General features: G+C 38.1%; 1 long non-coding RNA gene across 1 annotated transcript; it reads left to right on the top strand.

Moving 5' to 3' along the window:
- Nucleotides 1-9,243: 9,243 nt before the first annotated feature.
- LOC130076587 (uncharacterized) lies at nucleotides 9,244-14,188 on the top strand. Its single transcript, XR_008805667.1, has 3 exons — nucleotides 9,244-9,614; nucleotides 10,948-11,036; nucleotides 14,000-14,188. It is a non-coding gene; the product is annotated as an uncharacterized LOC130076587 (long non-coding RNA).
- The last annotated feature ends 7,977 nt before the right edge of the window (nucleotides 14,189-22,165 follow it).

The following is a 22,165-nucleotide window of genomic DNA, read 5'->3' as shown; positions in this document are numbered from 1 at the left end:
TTTAATGCAATTGAAGACGAAAAGTAAAGTCACGAACACAGTTTTTTCTTCCTTTTTTCTTTACAGCAAGATGATGTTTAGGTGATCATTAAATAAAGTACAGAATTGTTTATTATTGGTGTTTTGTCTATTGTGATTTGTTTTGCTTCGCATTCAAAATATCAAAAAACAGATTTTTTAATGTTAGCATGGTAATGTTAATTAGACCATTATAGGTTGAACTGAAAGAAAAATTGGAATTTGAATAAAAAAATATAAAAAAAACATTGTAGCAATATATCACATACTATTTTTCAGAAGATATTTCAATCTGTAATTGTATCCCTTCCATCGCAATGAGTTTTTTTGGCACATGCATTAAGCAGGGAACGCAAATATTTATTGGATCATTTATTTGGAGACCGTAATATTGCATCCTATTGTTTTTAATTGCATTTGGATAAGCGTGTGCTGTACTCTGTGTGCGGGTGTTATACGATCTTTCGAACAGCAGGAGGCGCTGTGTTCGAAAAACGAGGGGTCTGAGAATGCGGGACTCTCGGTGGGGGACTGTAGATGCAGGCTCCGAGTCTGCAGCTTCATAATATTGCGCACTTTTGCCGAGCCCGCGCTGATGCGGACTCCACAGCAGACTTCTTCCCGACATTCAAAGCGGCGTTACGTCGCGAAAGTGCGGACTCAGAGGAAGACCGCGAGTGCTTAGGGTTCCATTTGGGACAGGGCCCATGTTAATGTTTTTCTTCTTGTATTTAATTTAACCCTCAGGCTCAGGTATTCCTAACGTATTGGTCACACACGCATACTCCTTGGTGGTCAAATGTGACCATACACCTTAACTATTTTTTAATTAAATAAATGTTTTATATTTTAGTTCAATACTAATATTTTGAAGAGATCATCTTTTGGTACTAAAAACTATTTGTGCAATAATAATGGTCCATTACTGACCATGACCACTATTTATATTACAAATAGTGTAGTATTTAAGTTTAAAATGGAGAAAAGTGGTTTAAATTCCAATGCAAAGAGGCAAATTGAGTCATTTGTCGATAGAAAAACAATAATTTTCATTTGTAATGCCATTGTTTAGCCACTAGGTGCCTGTGTGGCTCTTTAATAAATATACATGCATCTACTAGTCTAGTTGCTCAATAGAGTATCAGGTCATAACTGCTTAGGCCCTACTTATTTTAGGTTTTGCTTTTAAATAAATATTAAGATATGATCAAACACTAGATTTACTTACATACTCATAACAATATGTTAATGATACTTATAAGCACACACAAGTGAATATTAATGAATGCAAGCAAATACTGAATGTAAACCTTGTGCATCAATTAAAAAAAGTTACACATCATAGAGGACAAAAATGTCTGTGTCAAAAAACTGTTATTAAAAGCTTGGGAGGACAGACTTAAGTTTGGTATCATTTTAAAGAAGACCCTTGGCAGATTATTGCTGAAGTAAAAAATAAATAAAATAAATCCCCCAAAAAGTTATAGGTTTAAGTTTATGAAAATTATTTATGAACATTATTTTATATAAAATATATATTTTATGAAACAAGTTGAACTCTAAAATAGCTAGAAAATCAAAGACATAAATCTAAATAAGTTGTGTTCCAAATGTGAGCTTGATATCTCAAAAAATGAGCTTTCGGTAAGATTTTGTTTGGGCGCAGGAACAGATTTTCCCCATTGGGTGCCAGCAAAACTCCACTGGTGCACACAGTGATTGGATTTTAGATTTGCAATTGAGTTTTTCTCTCTCACATTTGATTTTACAAGCACACAAACACACACTTTTTTTGGATTACACACAAACCACACTCATACCAACACACCCACACAATTATCGTTGCACAATTTATCCAATTGCCTCTATAATATGCCGTAGCAGAAAACAGGAATAAAGCGAGTATTAGCTTTATAGGCCAAACCTGGAAAAATGGCACCATCTTGTAAAAAATGGTAAAAATTTGAAGCCTTGCCGACAGAATGAAAGCCTCTTAACCAAGATTGTATCATTTTAAATGGCCCTGGGATTAAAAATTGCAGTTTTAATGGGGACATTTTTGTCCAAAAGGCGCTGAGTGGGAGTATTTTGTGTAGCCTACCTAGTGCAAAATATATTTTTTAAAGGAAATGGCGGTGAAATAGTAAAATTCCGATAAAAATACACACCTGTGCCAAAATGTTATGCAGTTAGCATTAACAGGCAAAGTGATAAAAAAAAAAAAAAAAAAAAAAAAAAAAAAACTGAAAACAACAAAAAATTTCCATAAGGATGCACAAGGGTAAACCCATGAAAGTTTTAAATAGTGTTAAAAAAAGGCAAACTGCATTCAACAAAATATGTTTTTTCCTTATATGTACAGTTGGCTATATATTCACAGACTATTGTGAATGTACACAGACTGTAGTATCATTAATATAAAATTACAAAACTGTTGTGTCAATTAATTAACCATCATCTCAAAGTATCGTTGAATACAGCTTTTTTGTGCATAAAGGAATTGTCCTACCAACTACAAGAAAAGGAATAGTTCCCACATTTAACACTAGATGGCCGAATGAGTCATCGTTTATTACAGGCAATCATTTTCCCACGTGAAAGGACGGAACGGCATCCATTCACATACAGTGATTGAGAGAACTCAACACAATTCAGTGAATTCACCAACACATTTGTCCTCAGCCTGGCTGTGGTGGCATTTAGAATAGCTAGTGTAATAAGCACTGCCTCACCCCCTTAATATAGCCTAGCTAAACCAGCAGACATTAAGCATTTCTTCCTCACACAAAAGACACACAATGCCTCCACATGTGAAGAATGAACAGCATCATTTATATCTGATACAGAAATATAAATCATATTTTATGTATGTTGCTTGCACAATATTTACATCATGGCTACTATTGAATGACCGTTGAAGGAGAAATATGCTCTTTGCTGATGGTGTAGTTACAGCATCTACCAGCAGGTCATGCTAACCGCTCATGCTAATCAGCTGCTAAACCAAATGATCAAAGCAATAAGCTAAAGTGTTACACTGATTTATCGCAGTTTTAGGTTCTCCACTTTTTGTCAAACCTAAAAACATATAGCCTATCGAAAAACTCTACAGTTATACTTAAAAAGTCTACTTTAAGTCTACTTTACATTTGCTTTAATAGGCTATGTTAGTCAACATATCAAAATAAGTGTACTTCTTTAAAGCATGACAACATTATTAAAACATAAAGATTTAAAATGTACTTAAAAGTAAAACTTTTCATTGAGATTATTACAAAGTGCACTTTTTTTTAAAAAAGTTTACTGAATTGTGTTAAGAGACAGTCATGAAAGTGTATTCTACTTAAGTACACATAGGGGGCCTTTTATTTCATTACAAAGAAAATACACATATATAGGCCTATGTATTTGAAACACACTACAAGTACACATTCAATGCAGTTAGGGGCACAAGGGACCAGACATGCTAACTTCGCAGATAAATGTTTCTAAAGCAACGTTTTCCCTATACATTATATTAAAAATTGTATTGGACTGAAATATTAGCCAACAGTTTTAAAGTTGTAAGGACTTGCATGCCTCGAAAACAGCCACCCAGGGGCATTATCAAGATGGCTGCCAAGTGAAATGAAACAGCTTTGAAAATAGTCCCTTCTATGTCACCATTCCCAGCGATGTATTTACTGTAGTAGCATGTCTTCGATGGGTGCAAGGGTTGAAGGGTTGGTGGCTCCTGCATCAGACATCTGGACTTTGTTATTTGAATATGCCAAGTGTTGAAATTGCAGGAAGGTCAGACTGACTACATTAAAGGCGTCCCACATGGCCTATCAAAGGAGAAGAGCAAAGTGCTGGTGGTGTGGGACAATCCCATTAACTAGACTGGGGTTTTGCTACATGCAGACAGACAGAAATGCTCTGTGATCCTTCACACGAAGCCAGCATATGGACGTTCCTGAAACATCTGTGAGGCTCTGTTTCTTTCTCTCCTTCTACATCCATTTCTCCCACCCTCTCCCAGTGATCTTTGATATTTATTTTTGGGCACGTTGGCTAGCCTTACATGGTCTGGCATTGGGTGCAGCTCTTTCTGGAAGACGCCCACTGGTCTGCCCTCCGTCTGTGGCAGTGGCAGGACAGGAATACCAGACGTTTGAAGTCATTTTCAGTTTCATTGTGCTTTGGAGATCCGAATTGCGTATATCGGTTTATTAGAACAAGATTTATTCCAGTGGCAAATAAACAACTGTAATCTGACTTTGTTTGTAATCACTGACATTGGAGTTTACTCATCAAACTTTGACTCTCTAAACAATGGAGATTAAATCTGTGTGTGATAAACATCTTGTACACCAAATGTAACTGCAATAACAATGAATGTTTGATGCAACTGTTATAAAGAATGAAAGGAACTATTTGCCTGGTACTCGCTCAAGACCGTTAGAGAGGGAGAGAGAGCTGGCCAGAACTTCCCACACAGAGAGCGGGTGGTGAATAAGACGCATTGTGTCACATAGGACACAGCAACAAATCGCTCATTGAATTGTTGTGGGGTAAGATTAATGCACAACAGCACAATGCAAACTCATAAAGCCCAATTTAGAGGACGACACGGAGGCGTCAGGCGCCCCATTCTCCATTCACTGGTCTGATTAAGTCACTAGGTCAAGGTTTTCCTTATTCATTGTGGATTTCTAAATCTTAATTTTTAAAAAAAATTTAATGCAAATTGTTTAGGAATGGTAAGTACCAGTGTTTAGTTACCTTCTAATATAAAATTAGTCATATAGGTCTTATGTTCCATTACAAAATCACTTGAATTAAAGGTAAAAGTAGGTAAATTTTTTTCATAAACACTTTTTGTTATTCTGGCTGATTCTCTTTATATCCTGATAGCAATCAATAATAGAAGTCAGATGGTACAACTAGAGCTCTGTAAGTTGTTTACGTTCATTATTATTGTAATGTGCTTTCAGACATAATTTAACTCTGTCTCTCGTCTCGTGACGCTTTGCAGACACTGCTGTGTTCGTTCATGTGTTTTGAAGGAAGCGTGGCTTTGGAGATGCTGAAGGGAGGGTCGGATCATGCTTTCAAAGCTAGCTAGCTAATGCTAGCCATTCCAAAATTTCCTACCCTACCTTTAACCTTTAAAGGTGCCCTAGAATGTTTTTTTTTAATTATTTTATAATGTTTCCTGGGTTACCCTTATAATGTTAGTCTGTTTTTTAGATAAAAAATAATCATAATTTAGAAATAAATGGCATTTTTCCTAGCCTGCTTTTAGCCTCTGATTTGAACACTCTGTTTGAAGGGGCGTGTCTGCTGTGGGATTCAGTGTAACTGCGGCCACTGCTGTGATTGGCTGACATGCTTGCATATGAAATAGCTACGCATTACATGTGAAACTCTCTCGAATACTTTTACTACTGCTATTATACGTTTTTACTATAACAGCTATCGAGATTAACGAATCGTGAGATGTTTTTAAAGTATTTAGATCTATTCCCATCACATAAAATGTTGCCGTGATGAGCATTGAGCAGATGACAGTGTGTTGATCGCGAGAATGAAGATCTTATCATTGCAAAGCAGTTTCTGCTCTCTCTCTAATGCTTTCACCAATGCAAACACGATGATGTAAATACAGTAAGAGCTTCGTTGTGCAGTAACGTGCGTCATTGATTTCATAACGAGTTTGGCAAGTGTCCAGATAAACTCGCGCTGTGTGGAAAGATTGTTCTTTGATCGCTTTCTGTATATAATTTGTTCACAATTTAAATACGATTATTTTCATCCTACTAAAAGAAACGATGTGAAGCTGATATTTTAGTCACTGGCTTGACTTACTTATGCATAAACAGTATTGAACGATTTTGAGAGAAAGATTACCTGTCTGAACTTGAACAATTACACATCAGAAAGTGTTGCTTGGTAGCTCGATCCGAGGCCAGCTCTGTATCGCCCCAAGTTGAGGAAACAGTCGGTGAAATGTTTGGAAATTTCCAGAGAAAATAAAATTAACCCATTGTTTCTTCAGAGGCTCAGATGAAGGAACTAAAAACTACTTTTGTGTTCATGTGTACATCCACACTGAGCAACTGCCATGCTTCGGCTGCGCAGTTCCGCCTGGCATTGAGGGCTGGCATTATGCAAATATTTGGAGGCGTACATATTAATGATCCCGACTATTGTGTCACAGTCGGTATTGTGTGGAGAACCGACCGTTTTTCAGGGGTGTTTTTCATAAACGTGAATTAAATGAGAACGCGAAAACAGTCCAGTTTGAGATTCACTCTATGTCATGTCCATGCACTGAACTCTTGTTATTTGACTATACCAAGGTAAATTCAATTTTGAATTATAGGTCACCTTTAACCACTGTGGCGGTAATAAACCCCAGTACTTAAGGGGGCGATAGAGTTACCCTCAAATGTCTGTTTATGAATTGTGCTTTATGAATTTTGCTTTCAATTATTTCACTATGCAACAATTCTTAAAACTAAACTTGCGTAGCCAGAAGTGTCTGTGATTTTGATGAACATATTTGAGCTACTGTATACATTTAAAAAAAATACAAAATGAAATGTATTTATACAATCACTTGAATACACCTTTTCTATTATCAACATGTTTTACATTTATGAATGAAAATCTACTTTTAATATTTTTGGGAGGCATAACATCAGCAACGTCAGGGTGATACAACTGTTCTGGGACAGTTAATGAAGAAAAAAGGATCATTGGATAAACCTTGGATAGTTTGGCATAATATTTTATTAATATTTACTGGGGAAAATGTAGCTAAATCATTTTTGTTAAAATGTTATAAATACTCCCAAATACCTTAATGTGATTTGGTCATGTGGTGTGACCAACCAAATAATGCAGTCCAACCAACATGCAGAAAAAGGATAAATAAATAAAAAATAAAAAAAACATTTAAAAGATACTATAAGGAGGAACTCTTAAGACCGCTGTTCCGACTGTGTTATGGTCAATAACTCAAATATAATGCCAGATAATTTGACTTTTTTATAAGGCCAGGTTGTAAAATTTCAACACTCCCCCCAAAAAACCTGATGACATTTATAAATTTGTAAAGGCTACTATTTACCTTGTTATCTTATTGTAATGGTTAAGATGTGTACAGAGACATTATTCAAGGTGTAAGAGAAATCGTTTTTTTCCCTCTCAAAACCTTGAATTTAAATATAACTTGGCACATGCATTTTAACCCTTAAATGCATGAATGTTTCACCAATCATTATTACATATTCGGGCATGTAGGCCAGGATCTATATCTAATACGGATGGATCTCTGTTGCGATAGTATAAAACTCTCCTGATATTTTAATAACAATGACAAAATAATAAAATAAAGTATATTCCTTTACCTTTTGGAACTGGGAAGGGTTCAGTTTGAGCAGATGTTTTATACCATCATCGCTGTCCTCGTCAGAGCTCATTTCCCCAAGTACATTCAGCATCTGACTCATATTTATGATCTCAAACATATTCTCAAAACTATCATTTTCAACATCTTCAAAATCAATATTTTGATCGCTGACAGCTTCTTCCCCAGATCCATCATCGAGTGACAGTGACACTAATATTTGCGCACAGTACTTGCTCTGCAGTAAATTGCTGAGCCAATTCAAGTTTTGCTGATGATACTTGTGTAATCTTTTGTTTTATGCCTGCAGTGATTCTGAGTGAAACATCACTTCATCATCAGACATACTGTACATTTAACATTTAAGTCATTAGAGAATCAATTATTGTTCCACAAAAAAATATACTTGCACTTTTACATACCTCGGGTCGCTAGTGACCCTATCCACGATTTACAAAAATAAAACAATTAGAAAACAGACATTCTTTCATAATTTTTTTCTTGTTATATTGATTATAACAAATAGATTTAGGAATACCAAGAAGGCTGATGTCTAACTTTAAAAAATGAAAGAGGGGGAGGTGACTTCCGGGTCGATAAAGACTCGAGGGATGCGTTTAAGAGTCAAACAACATTTGTCAAAGATTTGTTCTTTTCTTTTTCTTGTGGACTCTTATTTTTTTATTGACCCACTTGGATTTGCGTGATATTTAAGGCACATTTTTGTTGCATAACTCATCCTGTCACATACTGTATATGAATGATACTTTGATGCATACCGTATACATATATGATAATGATACAAATGTGAATGATTTTACACCCTGTTGAGGGGAGGTGTGTTATTACTTTTCTAACCTGTTTGACTTTTATGATGATAAAATGGGTGAAAAAATTCCATATCTAGCCATATCTAGAGACCAGAATATCATAGATACTTGGCTGTGGGGTCTTTTGACTTGGCTAGTAAAAATCAACAGCGACCCTAAACACCCTAGCAACAGCATAGCAACACCCTGGCAACCATCATCAACACCCTATGATCATGGAGGCGCGGTGAAAGCAAGTTTTGTAATATTTCTTGGTGAAAAAAACATACACTGACTCTATTGTGATCCACTGAACTGTATTCAGGTGATGAACTGTGCTCTGAGGCACAACGTGGTAATGAATCCTCTGTTGGGGTATTCTCCTAATACAAGAGACTGTGAACAGGATATGATATTACTGTGTGTCTAAAGGTCTTATTACACTTTGTGCACAGGATTAAGATCCACAGGATGACTACATAAAAGCAGGGATAAGAAGAGACGGTGAAGGCAAAAGTGCTCAGGTTACGCATTACACACATGATTAGGCTTCATGCTCCTGCGTTAAGCTAGTTTTTCGTCACACTCCGGAGCACTGATGTTATGGAAGTGTACTTCAATAAAGAAAATTCTGTGGTTTGTCAGTGCAAAACTTACCACCAAGGTGCTAAGGTGTTTTGGATGGTTCCCAGGCTGTTGCTAAGAGGTTCTGAGTGGTTTCTAGTGTGTTGATTAATGGTTACTTACTGGTCTAAGTCAAAAGGGCTCACCTTAAATCTCTACGATATTCATGTCTCCAGGTATGGTTTCGGTCCTTTCTTCAAGGTAAGTCCATCGGATTTCTTAATCGTACACCTCTCCACTACAAGTCTCATGGTGTATCATTCATATCCATTTCACAAATGGTGCAGTATAAGTTGCACAGCAACATTTAATACTTATGGTTAAGGGTTTGTTTAAATCTCTAACTCTAACCTTCGGAGAGGGAAACACAGAGTAGCAGAGAGAAGAAATGCTTGGCATCCAGCAGACAAAAGGGTGGGACTGGCAGGAAAGGCAGCGATGAGTAAAGCTCATGTTCTCCTTTATGAGCCCCTCATCTAACGGCCGCATTTGATTACAGTAAGGCTCAGAGTTGAGGAACTTTTACAGGATTACTGCCAGTTTCCTCCACACACACACACACACACACACACACAGAGTGCTGGATGCTGGACCGTCTGGGTGAAACCGGAGTGGGGGAAGCTTTAATGAGGGGTATGAAGGGATGATGTTGAAGCCAGTCAGGGGAAACAGTGGGGAGTCTCCTTTGGATCGTACAATCCACTCGACTCATGTTATGCAGTTCATTCTGTTTTGATCCCAGTGAAGCTTCAAGAAGCAGTAAAAAGGTAAGGATTCCTGTTGTTACGATGTATGCAGATGTTCTAGTACTCTAGTACTAGAATCTAGTACTCAGTTATATCCCATGGAAAGAACAATTACAATCTGTAATCAATGTATAGATAGCAATGAGATTAATTAGAGAGCAAACTGAGACTTTTTCTCAGATTTTTCTCCTGAGGAAAAAAATCTGGTATAATCTCCTGAAGAATTCCAATGGGATCTTTACTGTCTTTCAAAATGTGCTCAAAATACCAAAAGTCTGCAGTCTAATGTGAACTCAAATCCCTGTTCACATAAGGAATTTTAAGGAGAAACATCTGAGACAAAGTTGATTGGAAACGTCTTTTAAGCTACGAAAGAACAACCTGAATGAAATTCTAATTTTAAAATGGGATTTTATTGCATATTCTTCATGTTTCCTGTAATGTTGTCTGAAATTTTGATATATTTTTTATATAATCAATATAATATATATATATATATATATACATATATATATATATATATATATATATATATATATATATATATATATATATATATATATATATATATATATATATATGTAATTATCTAACATTCCAGTGTTGAATCTACTGTACAAATGGTTATCATATCGTTTCATGTAATTTTGTGTAAACCTTTTAATTTGACATTATTACAAAGTGCACTTTTTAGAAGTGTGTGTAAAGAAATGTCTTTAAGAAAACTTCATTGCTCTTAAATATAGTGTTATATTATCTGTTGGTAATTTTTTTTTAAACATCCTTTTAAAATGTGAAGTACACTACAAGTGCACATTCAATACAATTAAGCACACCTATTTTTTTTACACTCAACCAACACCTCAAAATCACAATTTAAGTTTGCTTACACTTTATTTTAAGGTGACGTAGTAACATTGTACTTACTCAAACAAGCACTGACTGAGTAATATTAATTAAGTACATGTGGTTATTATAGAGTTGCGGTTAGGGTTAGGGTTTGGTTTAGGGTTAGTTACTTATGCATAATTGACTGTTTCTGGTTAGACTTTATGTGTCATTGTTACTGTGTAATTATATATATAAGTACTGAGTAATATTAGGCAAATACATGTACTTAGGGTTAGGGTGTGGTTGAGGGTTAGTTGCATGTAATTATGCATAATTTACTGTTATTAATATGGTAAGTAGATGTAACATGTAACAAGGACACTGTGAAATAAAGTGTTACCTTGTTTTTGTTTTTTTACTATAGTAAGTACATGTAACGTGTAACTACGTCATCTTAAAACAAAGTGTTAACAAATTTTTAATGAATTTCAGCTCGAGAACAACATTTCTTTTCTCACTTTAGTAATATGAGTTCAGATGGTGACGAGGCCCAGGCCAATCGCACCCATTAAGACGGCATCCCACCAACACTTAAAACGTACAGCAGTGGCGGTAAAGATTCTTTACCTGCCTCTTAAAGGACATAAAACCATTACTTAAGTCAAACTGATTTAAAACGTCTAATGAGTAATTTGGTCTGTAGAGTACAATAGAGTATTAAAAAGTGTGTTAGTGAAAATAAGGTATACTGTGCCACCATAAATGTCGAGAGTGCTCTCTAATTTGAACTCGCACCCTTGACTCGTGGCCTGAGAGGCAATGCTGTTTTTCTGCTTTGAACGAGGGGCCAAGTGCTGTAATCTCAGCTCTCTCACATGATAAGGTTAGGCTGGGGTTGAGTGAGGGGTCTGGGCTGTTAGTGGTGTTGATGGGGGTGGATCAGTGTTGTTTCTCTGTTCAGAGAGTGCATGGGCTGCACGTTCACGCTGTTAATGGAGGTACCGAGAGACGGGAACTGTAATTTGTCAGATCATTTTCTACCACTTTGCTTTGGCCTCAGCCCCCCTTGTTCATTAGCAGTCATTAATTCCCAGGACAGATGATCAGAAAAACCTCCAGTGAGGGTAGTGAGGGCCGCTGAAGGCAGAAAAACAGCAGTGAGACAAAGGATCACATGTGGAGGTCACGAGGGGCATGTTTTGGGGCCCAGCTTGTCTCTCTCTTATCCAAAAGCATGTATGAACGACTACACATCAGACCATGGATGGAGCCTCACTGTGTCAAGTGATTTCTGTTCAAAGTCAAATAAGTAACAAAAGATAGGTCAGAAATAGAAATAAATTGTTTACCCTTAAATTAGCCTTCTGTAATTGTTTATATTTTTACGTATGCACAAAAGGAGAATTTTTGAAGAATGTTAATGCTGCACTTTGACATAATGGTTCACATTGACCACATAAAATTAAAAAACATCAGAAAAGTATAGTTCATATGACACAATATTGCAATTCTTCTGAAGCAATGGTTGAACTATTGTGATATGTAATTTTGTTCACCCCATCACAAAACAATGATCTCATCAATGTCTCAAACTGTGCTCAAACATTATAAAATACTAAAGTCTGCAAGATTTCGAGAGTTCGATATGAACTCAAATATAATCTTGTAGTATGTCAACAAATGTTTCATTTGTTGCTGTTTTTTATTTGAACAAAAGAAGTTTAGATATTGTTGAGATGCCATTGCTGTGAACTCTTGTATGTCTCTTGAGTAACATTTGAGCAATAACATTTTCCCCCAGGACCCTAAACCTTTCTGTTGAAACTTGTGATAAATGTAAAAAAAATTAACATTGGCAGGCATGAATTTCATGACTGACAACCGTAAAAATTGTCTGTATTGCAATTGCTCATAATTCATCTCACACTCAAGCAATCTCCTTGCATCACATTGCACAGCTAAAGAAAATATGAGGTAGAAAGTAACCAATGTTAAAACGGTTTCAACACAGCTGGGACTGGTGCTCAAAATGTTGCTTGCTATTACTTTTCTAAACGACTAAACGTTTTTACTTGGTGGGCAAATGTACAGGTGAGGAAAACTCTTCGATGACCATTGAGGGAGGGATTTATTACTCTTTTTTGACTTGCGTCAACACCTTAGTAACTGCATAGCAACGCCCTGGCAACCACCCACAACACCGTAGCATTGTGACATCACTTGCGAGCATGACTCAGAAAATGATTCACTCTTATACCCATAATCTGCCTGAAGTCACCTCTATGTATATCTACATGTATATCAAGTCATGAAGCTACTATGAAAGCTATAATCAGTAATAATATAATGATAGCGAGAGCAGGATACAACTGCATGCACAATGCATCATGTAATGTAATATCCCCCCAATTTGGCTGAAGACAGAAGGCCGTTCTCCGCTCATGCCCCTCCACACCCACATTACGCTGCACGAAGTGGAACGGAAGCAGCGTTTGATTAGCCTCTGTAATCAGGGTCTGTCCAGACACAATAATGACATTATTACAGTATTACAGATTCTTATCAAGCAAAGCCCACAGGTCATGTCCTCAAAAAGACAATCTGGACTGTACTCACAGCAACACAGAGGAAGTACACTAACCCCATTTCTGTCAAGAGCTGAAGAATAAAAGAGCTTACATGCAACGAGAATAAGGAAACTAGAAAATGAGAAAAGATGTTTCAGAAAGTTGAACTTTCAGAAAATGTTGGTTGTCCACCTCAAGAGGTCAAACTAAAATATTGTATGATCTATTATATAATAAATACTACTCAAAAATTTGGAGATATATCACTTTTTAGCAATAAACATTTTCCCCAGCTCTAATACAGCTATATGAAAATTGTCAGAATATGCAATGGGGTTGAAGATAAAAATGTTGCCGATTTAGACATTAAACTATCCCTTGAGTTAGTTTTGTTTATGGTAAAACACTACAAAAATACTACAGTAAAAACCTGTTAATTGGTTAACGGTAGGCCTATATAAAGTGAAAAACTGTAATAAATCTAATAAGGCATTTCATGTAATTTGACAGTACTGTAATTTTACTGTACTTGACAATGTGTAATCTACAGGGTTTTTTTGGAAGTGAAAAAGAACAAGAAATCTTATCATTTACAGTGAAAATCTGTAAATTGACATTCCTAGAATTCTCTGCGTGACACTTGACATTTGGTGTTTTTTTATTAAAATAACTCTTTCGTTTTTTTTTTTAATCAGTTACATACTGTATAGGGTTTAATGTTGTTCCGTCTTATGTTTTTATGCATTATGTGCACCTTCTATATATTAGTATTTACCTCAGCTTGTGGAAAAGCTGCTTGTTTCTTTCTCTTTTACAGTGCACTTTTCTTATATGTTCCATTTCTTAAGGGAATCAACACAAGGGGAAACTATTTTAGCTAAACATTTTAGGAATTAATATTTTGATTCATTAGTATTTTTTCTGAATACTAATATATTGACTATCTAAAACTGTATGTGTTATATTATTTGAACATTCAGTTCTAGCTTATATTCCTTTGTTTTGCAGCCTAACAACTGTGCTAGACTCCACGACTATCCTCCTGGCAGGGATCGCTGGATATTTCAGACGGGCAAGGAACATTCAGGAGAATTACAGTCCTTCTTTGGAGTTTGTGAGGCTTTTGGACTGCACTTTATTTTGAAAGAATTAGATGCAGTCTGTTTGATTCACTCTTGTGTTATGTGGCACCAACCCTTCACACTTCCTTCCCCACATAGTGTAAAGCAAAGTACTTAATTTAGAGATATGCAAAATATCAGAGGAAAATGCCAAATGAAGGACGTTATAGAAAATGGTTCTTTCAGTGGCATTTAAAACTTTCACATGAGAGTAATGATTTCTTAAAATTATGTAATCATGTTCGCTCTACTTGGGTGGCAATACATAAATTAGGGGTTAAATACTAAACTGTGACAGTTGATCAGCCCTCATGGCTGTGATTCAAAATGCTACACCACAAATTAGCTATGTTTTTGCGGACATGTCCCATGGTAATACTGTGGTATTCTTTGGAGTACCTCAAAATACCACGTAAATACTATTATTTATACCATGTCAGGATGGTGTTACCACCATCCTTCTAAAGTACATTTTTGCAAGAGCCACTGGAGATAAGAATCTTTGCCGCAATGTAATGAGAGTCAGATTTACATCTCTTTCTCACCTCACTATGAATTAATCTTAAAGCAATATGCAATAAGTGATGTTGACTGTTAATTTCAAAAGCCTTATCTTTTGTTCCTTTTTAGTCTGAAAATTGCATCAAGTTTCTTATCTGGGTGTAGTGGATAATTGGGGAAATACCTAGAGTTAAGCCAAGCGTGGGAGAAGCAGGGGTCGGGTGGGATGGTGGGGGTTACCGGTTTGTTGTGGCTGTGTGGGTTCCTGGCATGCGGATTTGTGACAGTAGTGAAAAATCACATTGCCAGGGATTACCACACTGCCATGGCCTTACCAGCAGTTCATGAGGAAATGGACAAAAATGGAGGGTATTTGAAAAAAGGGCTCCCGCCATGGCAGAACGAGAAAGGGAAACTTCCTTAGGGGGTTTATACTCAAAAAGCAAAATACCTGCATTTGTGACGTCATTCTGAGCGGGTGCAGAGCTTAGCTGATTGGTGAACGTGCACGCTTGGCTTTGTTGTTCACAGTGGCTAAGTTCTTCACCTGAAAAGAAACTAAGAAAGTGCAGGGGTTTTTTCTTTTCTTTTGGAAAGACTATGCTATGTAAATGCGCTAACATACTGGTAATATATAAACCTTGTGAAAATGAAGTAGCATATTTTTAAAAAGAGTACTTATTATGTCGAAAATATACTTTAAAATAATAGACTTAAGTCTGAATTGAATGCTGTTTTTGGACACTTAGGCGCATTGCAATTAAATGTGTTCTGGTTTAAATTTATATTGTGGTTTGACTTTTGAGTGCTTTTTTAACCTTAAGACATAACCCAGTAAGACTTAAGTTTCTTTCTTACTTTCTCAAGTACGAATTAAGTACATTTGGGCCTGGCTTCACAGTCAGGGCTTAGATTAAGCCAGTAGGACATTTAAGTAGCTTTTATAAAAATGCCTTAGCTGGCGTGCATCTTGAGACAAAACAATGGGACTGACATATTTTAAGATATCAAGTTGCTTTCAGGTAAAACAGCTCAAACATGCAATTTAGATTTACTAAAGCCTTGTCTGTGAAACCAGGGGTTGAAGTACATTAAGTACATTGAAACTTGTATGTCATGATTTTAATTGAATATATTTGTAATTACACATTTTTAATGATGAAGTTGCAATTCAGTACATTAAAAATAAATTCACTTTTAATATAATATCAAATAACAAACTACAGTTAAAATTATAATCAAGAACTTTGCCTTAATGTGTCAGTCAACACATAAAAATGAGTGTACTCCAAAACATAACAAAAGAATATATAATATTTAAATAATTTGAAGTATGATAACTTGAAGTATGATAACATGATTTAAAAATGTATACTTCAAAGTAAAATTGTTAATTTGACATTATTACAAAGTGCACTTACAGAAACAGGAAAATATAGGCCTACTTCAAGATTTGAAGTGCACTACAAGTGCACATTCAATACAACTAAGTACACCTCTTTTTCTCAAGGTTAGTGTTCTAATTATGGTTTTATTTAAGGAATATTTTACCCAAAAATGAAAATGCTGTCATCACTTACTCGCTCAAACAACATATTTCAAACAACACAATGTTGGGTAAACTGCTGACAGAATTTTCTCAGGCCATATTTCTAAATGTTAACGAGGAAGGTATTAGCATCAGACAAACAATGAATAACAAACATATCTAAATTGAAGATGATAGATGTTCAGTGTCATAATCAAGCACACATGGGTAATGATAAATCTTGCTTAAAAACAGAGAAATGTGCCAATATTGAAGCAGAACACTGCTCCCTTGAGACTGTTGGCTGAAGCTTTCATTGTGGATGCAAATGTCTCATTCAAAGCAGATGGTCATTATCTTAAAGGTGAAGTGTGTAATTTCTGTGCCACTATAGTGTCACCAAACAGAACTGCAAAAATAATACTGCTTTCAAACAGGTTTCCCGAACACTCCTGTCTGCTAATGTTCAATAAAACGTATAGCCCCGCCCCACTAACCCCATTGGTTGAGCTGTTGCTGTTGTTGGGCGGGGCAGGAGCCTCAAACAAACAAAGCAATGTTTTGTATTTACAGTTTTTGAGGGAATCAACCTACAAATTGTTGACTTGAAGTTCTTGCTGAATGTTAAGAATTGGATAAGTGTTCTTTAACATCGTACTTCAGCTAAGGATGGAAATGAACATGATTTAAAGTGTAATAATAAAACTATAATAAATCACTGTGATCAAGAAATCACAACCCTGAAAAGGTAAGAGTTAGCTTTCTAACTTGGTAATGTCTTTTCACGCACCTGTATGGTTTTAAAAATGTCAAATGATAATCTGTAGAGTTGTGTGTCTCATCAGGACCTGAGCTCCGGTGCCTTCTGAGCTGATATCAGTTGTAGTAAAATACTGGCTCAGTTCAGCAGGAACAGGAGAGTGGCCCAAAGAACCATCAAGAGCTTTCAAAGGCCTTGTGCAGAACCAGAAACAAGTCTGTGTTTGATGTGTGCTTGTCTCTCAACGAATGTCCTGAAATGCCTTGACCTTAAATGAACCAGGAGGGCTGGTTTCCCAGGCACAGATTAAGCAAAGTCCCACAATAAAAATAATTTCCAGTGAGAAGGATCGGAGTTCATGTGACTTGACATGGTCACATTTGAATAACTTGAGAAATGTTTGAAAATAAACCATTTACTTGTAATTTGACTTGGTCTCTTAGTTGTATGACTTGGATTTACTTTTAGTTTTTTCACCTAATGGACACAAAAAGGAGTATTAGACAACAAATTAATTGTAACTCCATTAAGTACAACAGTTAAATAGACAAACATTTGGACTATGTTTATACAAAATAGGGCCTTAATGATCTCTTAGTTTACACTGTAGTTATTAAAACATGCATTGGAAAATGGTTTGCTTTTGACATATAAGAAAAAAAAACACTACATTTTTTTTTTTTTAGAATAATGGCTCTGTGGCCACATCATGAGGATCAACTGCACCACACACACTGCCTTGCCTGTTGAGCTTCACCAATGTACTGTATGTGCAGTATGTATGAGTGTAACGCCCCCTAGTGTTGAACCTGCAGTCTAAATTCACATCCAACTCTTATATACTGTATCTAGCCGTGAGCACAATCACTAAATAGAGATGTTAAAAATGTTCTGGATTGCTGCGGGGCTGCACCACTTTAACATTTGCTTCGTAAAATTAGGGGTTAAAACAGCTTACATCTGTTTTATAAAATGTTAAAAGAATGTTTTGAAACTTAAAAAATAATTCAGATAATTAAATAAAAAATAATCGCTTTAGTGATCTGAAAAATATTTGTATATTGTTATATTGCATGTGGGATCTAACTAGAGACTTGGTGATAGATCTTTCTTTATGGGGCAGAGTTTTAATTACAAACGCAGAGGCTATTTCTAGATCTAGACTGACTCATGCAACAATGGCGTTGCGTCTTTATATGAAAATTGTGTTGTTTTGGATTTTGAACATTAAATAATACATTTAATACAAGTTAATTGGCTTAGTCAGATTGTTATCCTAATTCAATTTGGAATTTTATCGCCTCCCATAGTCTTTCAAACCTTGCAAAAAAAAAAAAAAAAATTTTAATGTTTTTTTTTTTTTTTAAGAAAGCGCAATCGATGATAGAAGTTGCTCTGAGACCACCGGACTTGGGACCACTGAACTTGGAATCGCAGTGATCACCGGACTCGGGATGCTGGCCGCTCGCACTGGCATCAGTTGTGGGTCCCCCACACTGGAAATCAGCCTCCTATGTCCAGGGGCATTCTTTGTAGACGGGACAGGAGTGAACCAAGGTCCATGACTGTTGGAGCTGATGAAGAGTAGCCTGTCTGTCAGTTTGATTTCATCAAAAGGTACCTGATATGAAAACTCACAAAACGACTGGACGTATTCCTCATTCGACTTTTTCATTGCCAACGATGCAGTATTTGGTCAACTCGGTCCATGATAGATCTAGATCGGCTGCTGGATCTATACTTGGTGTAGTCTGTTACGAGTCACTGCTCCAATACTTTATGGGCTATCCAAGTGCAGCCTTTATTTAGGACAATCCATAAGAGTAGCCTAGTCAAAAACAGGTAAATGGTCAAATATAATCCAAAATAGGGCAAAATCCAAGAAGACAGACCAAGAACATGAACACTGAAACAGAACTATAGGCGCTCAGAAATGCAGCAGTCACATTCACAAAGAACTATGCAAAGAAAGCTATGGAAAACACAGCTTAAAAAGGTAAATTGAGACAAGCAAATGATCGACAGGTGGGAGAAATTAAACCCTAGTGAGTACGGGGAATGGATTATGGGCAATATAGTTCATCATGGGAGAGAAAAGGAGTCAGGAGGAGTGCCCTCTGGTGGAGATCATGGGCAGTCCAGCTGGAGGATTTTACATGGTTGTCAATGAAGGGGATGCTAAATATTGTTTTTACTTTAACAAAATTTTCTCAATAAAAACCCCCAGATAAACCTGGTGTCCTCCATGATTCCAGTTCTTTCTGACAACAAAGCTCATAATCATGACTTCAGAAGTGGGAAGTAGAACATTTCTGATAGCACATGAAGGTATACTTTTTTTTTTGGTTTATTTATTATGAAGGCAGATAATTTTTTCAAGATCCAAGACAGGACAATCAAGCCAACAGTGCCAGGTGTTACATAATTGGCAGCAGGTGCAACACACTTCTCAAACTCTTGCTGTACACCTTTTTATAGCTAGATATTGGGGGCACATCCTACTTAAATTCATTATTAACAAACCAGACACAAACATCTAATGGCTTGTTAATGCATTACCGTGTTATGATTTTACTTGAGGGGGCATATCATACTTAATTCATTATTAACTAACCATACACCATACAACATACCTACACCACACTCAGCTAAAGTGTGACCTTAGTTCATGGTCAAAACTGCTAACAGCAGACATATCTTTATACAAACGGAAAAAAATCGTTACAATTAGCTTACGTTTAAAACATTTTAACATATATTATACAAAAGACTAGTGGTACATTAATAAACTGATGCAATTACAATGTCATATGCCATAAAACACAACCTTTATTTACCTAATCTCTCACGTTGTAGCGACTACGGCAAATCAGCTGTTCTCCCGTAGTTGACGGTTACAGTAGAACGTCAGGAAGTAGCAGTTAAATTTGCGCATGCGCAATACAACGCCAGAATGCCGTTGCCGTTCCATTCGCAGCCGTTGCTTAAAGTCCCTAATTGCTCCATAGAACGGTACGTCGCGGATTTCATTGAACTGGCACATCTCGCGCAAATGAGAACCCAGTGCTTGATGATCTTCTTCCGCGGGGGATTATCGGAACCACTCCGGTCTCTGATGCCCGAACCCGATCCGCACGGGTCTTTAGAGTGGTATATCGACCTGGCCCTGTTGTGGAGCGGCTCTTTGTTGACTGTGGGCGTGAAGGAGAAGAAGCTTTGTGAACCTGCACATCACGTCTGCCCAGCCGAGCCTGCACTTCTCGTCAGCCCAGCCGAGCCCGTGCTTCTCGTCAGCCCAGCCGAGCCCGCGCTACACGTCAGCCCAGCCGAGCCCGCGCTACACGTCAGCCCAGCCGAGCCCGCACTTCTCGTCTGCCCAGCCGAGCCCGTGCTTCTCGTCAGCCCAGCCGAGCCCGCGCTACACGTCAGCCCAGCCGAGCCCGCGCTACACGTCAGCCCAGCCGAGCCCGCGCTTCTCGTCAGCCCAGCCGAGCCCGTGCTTCTCGTCAGCCCAGCCGAGCCCGCGCTACACGTCAGCCCAGCCGAGCCCGCGCTACACGTCAGCCCAGCCGAGCCTGCACTTCTCGTCTGCCCAGCCGAGCCCGTGCTTCTCGTCAGCCCAGCCGAGCCCGCGCTACACGTCAGCCCAGCCGAGCCCGCGCTTCTCGTCTGCCCAGCCGAGGCCACGCAACATGTGAATCCCGTCATTCTGACACTTCACGTGAGCTCCGTTGTATTCCTGCCTCAAGAGTTTTCTACTGAGGCTGAGCGCGTGCCTGCCGAGTCAAGTGAGTCAAGTACCGAGTCAAGTGAGTCAAGCGCCGAGTCAAGTGTGTCAAGTGCCGAAACAAGTGAGTCAAGTGCGTCCAGGTCCGAATCTAGCCAAGTGAGTGCATCAAGCCCAGTGACGCACCGTCGCAGAAGGAAGAGAAGGAGGGCTCGTTTGCCTCGCCGGGCTCCGGAGGGCGTTCCCGGCCCCGCCTCTGCGCCTCGCCCTGCCGGCCCCGCCTCTGCGCCTCACCCTGCCGGCCCCGCCTCTGCGCCTCGCCTTACCTGTGCCCTTCAAGCTCCGGGAGGCTTCTCTTGAACCCGTTTACAGCCACGGAGGTTCCTCCCGTGGCAGTAGGTACCCTGTAAGGGCCATGGAGGTGACGCTGACATGGACCTCGCCTTGTCCTGCTGCGCCCTGGCCTTCGCCTCGTCCTGCTGCGCCCTGGCCTTCGCCTCGTCCTGCTCCGCCCTGGCCTTCACCTCGTCCTGCTCCGCCCTGGCCTTCGCCTCATCCTGCTCCGCCCTGGTCACCGGCCCAGTCTGGTCCTCTCTGGTCACCGGCCCAGTCTGGTCCGCCCACGCTCTGCGGACCAGGCCCGCCTTGGCTACCTCCTGGTCCCGTTCCCCTGCACGGGCCTGGCCCTCTGTCCCTCCCCCAAGACTGCCCATGCTCCTCCGCCCTCCTGCATTTTTTGTTGTTTTAATGGGCGTCAGGAGCCGACCTTAAGGGGGGGGGGGGGGGGGACTCTTCCAGCCTCTTCCAGCCTCTTCCAGCCTCTTCTCTGCTTCAACCGCACCACGTTACTGTGCCATTCAGTAATGTTTATGATGAAGCTGCAGATGTAAATAGTTTAAATTGACAATAAATTGTTTATATTTATTTTAAAGTCAAAATATTACTTATTCCTTCTTACTGAGCCTGATTGATAGTTTACCCCTAAATGTTAATTAATGCATTAACTAAACATGTACTAACATGTAGTTAAGGCTGCTGTTATTAATCCATGAATCATTATGACTCCTGTCGTAGTTAAGGATAGCTCTTCATTGCCTCATGATTAGTTCATATCTCCACTAATCATGTTCATGTTAAAGTAATGATTAATTCAGGCATTAGATTATTGTAAAGTGTTACCGACCGTTATATGCCTATAGCATATGACAGACTCAAATATGTTTGCATTTCTAATAGGAGTGTTTGTGGAGAGTCTTCCACCTATGTGTGGTAACAGATCAGACCAGTTATATTTGTGAATCAACATCACAAAATCAGTCCCAAATGTTATCACAAACGTAAAAGTACATTTATATATATTTTTAAGCAGACTTCAAAACTATTTCAGAAAATTAAATGAACCAAAACTATGTAATAATCATATAATGATGAAAAATAATATGAACAGAAGATAAAACTACAAATCATCACATGTACTCTCACAGGACAAAGTCCAAAAGAGTTCAGCAGAGGATCTTCAGAGCACAGTCTTCTGTTT

Source organism: Rhinichthys klamathensis, unplaced genomic scaffold, assembly GCF_029890125.1.
Source record: "Rhinichthys klamathensis goyatoka isolate OS25496 unplaced genomic scaffold, OSU_Roscu_1.1 h1tg000665l_1, whole genome shotgun sequence".
Classification (NCBI taxonomy): Eukaryota; Metazoa; Chordata; class Actinopteri; order Cypriniformes; family Leuciscidae; genus Rhinichthys; species Rhinichthys klamathensis.
Note: the sequence above shows the minus strand (reverse complement) of the source record. Positions and strands in the feature narration are given on the sequence as shown.